The following is a 3394-nucleotide window of genomic DNA, read 5'->3' as shown; positions in this document are numbered from 1 at the left end:
TGGCCTCTAGTTTTTGTAATGGAGTTAATTTTAAACAGTTTATCGCTAATGTTGCTACCACCATTGAACATCCTGTACATGGAAATCATATCCCCCCTTAATCTCCTCACCTCCAATGTGAACATGTTTAAATTTAGTAGACTTGTCTCGTAGCTCTGGTCCTCCATACCCCTAATTAGTTTGGTTGCCCTCCGCTGGACTTTTTCCAACTCAAGGACATCTTTTCTTAGTACTGGTGACCAGAACTGGACCGCGTACTCCAGATGAGGTCGAACCAATGATCTATAAAGTGGCAAAATTATAGACTTGTCCCTGCAAGCCCTAATGCATAAACATGATGGCAGATTACTGCTGGTCCTTGATGAGAGACATTCCACAAGCTGTACATCGGAGATAGTCAAAGAAGAGGTCGTTTATGCAGATGTAACATCACGATTGTAAATGACAATAGTGATGTTACAAGACAACACTTTTTGTACATATTTTCTTATCTTCAAAATTCTATTCTTACATGGTAATATGCATTCACTCACAACTTTGTGCTACGGCTCATTAAATGTTTGTTTCATTATTATTGTATATTATTCTTGTATGCATGCCTGTATAGCTATTCGTATATGAGCATAAATTTGCTGTTTTTATTGAAAATGCAATATTTGATATCTCAAAAACCTGATGTGATAGACAAAAACTTTTGGAATCAGCACCCCAAAATTACCTTAAAACCGTTGGAATACCTTATGACAGAAAAAGTGTGTTGACCAGTGTAATTAACCAACAATACAAGAACAGACAAAAAAAACAAAACAAAAACAAACAAAAAAAAAGCCCAATAAACTAATAAACAATTTCTCATTGTACCATATTACCTATATTACATTTCTCCACAAAATACCAGTACCAAATAAAACAAACATTATAATCAAACTCCTTTTCTATATTCAATCCACTTATCCCACATCTTACCATATTTATCCATATTACCTCTATGTTTAGACATAATTCCCTCAAATCCAACCACTATATCTAGTTCTTTCTTCCATTCCCTCACGGTGGGAGGCGCTGCTGAAATCCACCTAAAGGCTATACTACGCCTAGCCACAAACAATGCCCTCGTTATAGCCACCTTCGTATAATACTCCACCTTCACGGATCCAAAATTACCCAAAATACATATCATTGGAATATTAGAAATATGAACTCCAAAAGCTATATTTATTATGTCCACTATTTCCTGCCAATATCGTTTCAGCTTTGGGCATCTCCACAACAGATGTATCAACGAACCTGGTTCGACCCCACATTTGGGGCATTTAGAATCTTCCCTGAGTCCTAACCTATATACGAATGCAGGGGTCCGATATGTTCTATGTATAATATAGAGCTGTGTTAATTTATGAGATGCAGACGGTGAAACTAATTAGATTGAAAGCAGCGCCTCCCTCCAAAGTGTATCTTCTAATGGGCCCAGATCCAGTTCCCAGCCCACTTTACATTTCATAGGAAATTTGTTCAAAACCCCAGGCAGTAAATTTGAATACATTTTTAAAATCAACCCTCTCGTCACGCTTGTATTAAAAAGGATGAGATGTTTTTGGATGAGTTTTGGCTAATCGTGTTTTATGGCTAAGATCACTTCTTCAGGAGGCTTCAAGAGGCCTTTTAAAATCATAAAACAAAAAATTAATAGCCATACATCATAATGTATGTCCAAAGAATTTGCATATTTGGTCATCAAACAATACCAATTACCTTACTATAGGTAGTTGGATGAGCACAAAGAAACTATCCAGAGGGATAGCTTGTGGAATCAGAGCCACTTTTTACTGTTATATAGACATTTGCACTTCATGTTTGTAACTGTGAAAATCTGTAAATAAAATTCTCTTGATTTTATCAAATTAATGTCTCTCACTGTAGACTTAAAAGTCAGTCAGATATTTGAATCACATATTATTCTAGCACCAAAAAAAGGAAATAAAAACACAAAGATAGATAAGATATATCCACCACCATTTAATGTGACACTACAAAAACCTTTTGAAACCTAGATACATAGACCTAAAACCATTTATCACTTGCAGCTTAGATCTTTGGCTTCAGAATACAATAAATGACCATAAAAACAAATGGCCCATGCTCTAACCACTCTTCCTCAACCCTGGGTTTTCCTCAGGGAAACACAATCTATGTGGTCACCACATTTAGGGCACATTCAAACTAGAAGCGTTTGGGGCTGCACTAGCCGCTTTTCCCAGCACAGCCCTAATGCATAAACAAGTCAATTTGCCTCACACTGAGGTGAAGCTCTGCTGACTTCCATCATCCAATCATGTGCATGCAAAAATACTGTTTTGTTTTTTTCTTCCTTGTACGTTATTAGGTGTTTTTTTGGAAAGTTAATTTTGACAACATTCACTAGGCTAAGGGAAACTTGCCATGCGAAATGAAAATTTTCATGCAAAGTGAACAGCCTATTCGCCTTTAGGAAATCAACCCCTTTGTGTTCATCACATTGTGTACCTACACCGCCTCAATTTCACAGATGATGAAAAAAATTCTCATTTCGACCTTTTGGATAAAGGCAACATAACCATTATGTACTCATTGATATGGTGCAGTTCAGTGACGTGCGGTACCTCTGCTTCTTGGTGAGGCATTCCCCAGCCCCACCCCCAGCAGCCCAGCCCCAGCATGCTAAAGCCCCATCCATATCCCGGCAAAGCCCCATCCCCATCCCGACGAAGCCCCAGTCCATGGCAACCATCAGTATCCGGCGGCCGGCGGGCCCCCCATCTCTGCGCCGGGAGTGTCGGATGAACGGATGATCCGACACTCTCGGCGCAGAAATGGGGGGCCCGCTGGCCGCTGGGTACCGATCCGGCGCTTGGGACTGTGCTGGGCCCCCCACAGGCCGAGGCCCTGCCACCACTGCTCACTTGCTCGTCACTGCTGAGGCATCGAGATCAATGGCTTCAGTGGGTATTTTTCTCTCTTTTTGATTGGACAGCTTGGACCAATGGCGCTTTGCCATTGGTCCAAACCATTCACAGAGCTCAAGCCGCTAACAAAGAATAGAGGCTGTTGCAGCTCTTTTCCCACTAGTTAGGTTACACAAGCAGTGGGGAAGCCCGCTGCTGTGTAACCTAACTACCTGTCAAAAGCCGGATGCAGCACTGCTTGTAATTAATAGGCAGCGCCTTCCGCCATGACAGGTTACACAGCAGGGGCATCTGGAATACGCCCTGCTCTACTGGTGGACATCTGGCATGGTTTCCACTTTTGGACAATATATTTTCAACTCAAAAACACTTGTATTACAAAATTATAATTTTAGTCATCCTTGGATTACTCTGTTTTCTACAGCGGTCCAGGCACTGGAAACAAATGCCAA

Source organism: Nanorana parkeri, unplaced genomic scaffold, assembly GCF_000935625.1.
Source record: "Nanorana parkeri isolate BGI_ZX_2015 unplaced genomic scaffold, ASM93562v1 scaffold773, whole genome shotgun sequence".
Lineage (NCBI taxonomy): Eukaryota > Metazoa > Chordata > Amphibia > Anura > Dicroglossidae > Nanorana > Nanorana parkeri.
The sequence above is the reverse complement of the archived record's forward strand: the minus strand, read 5'-3'. Positions refer to the sequence as shown.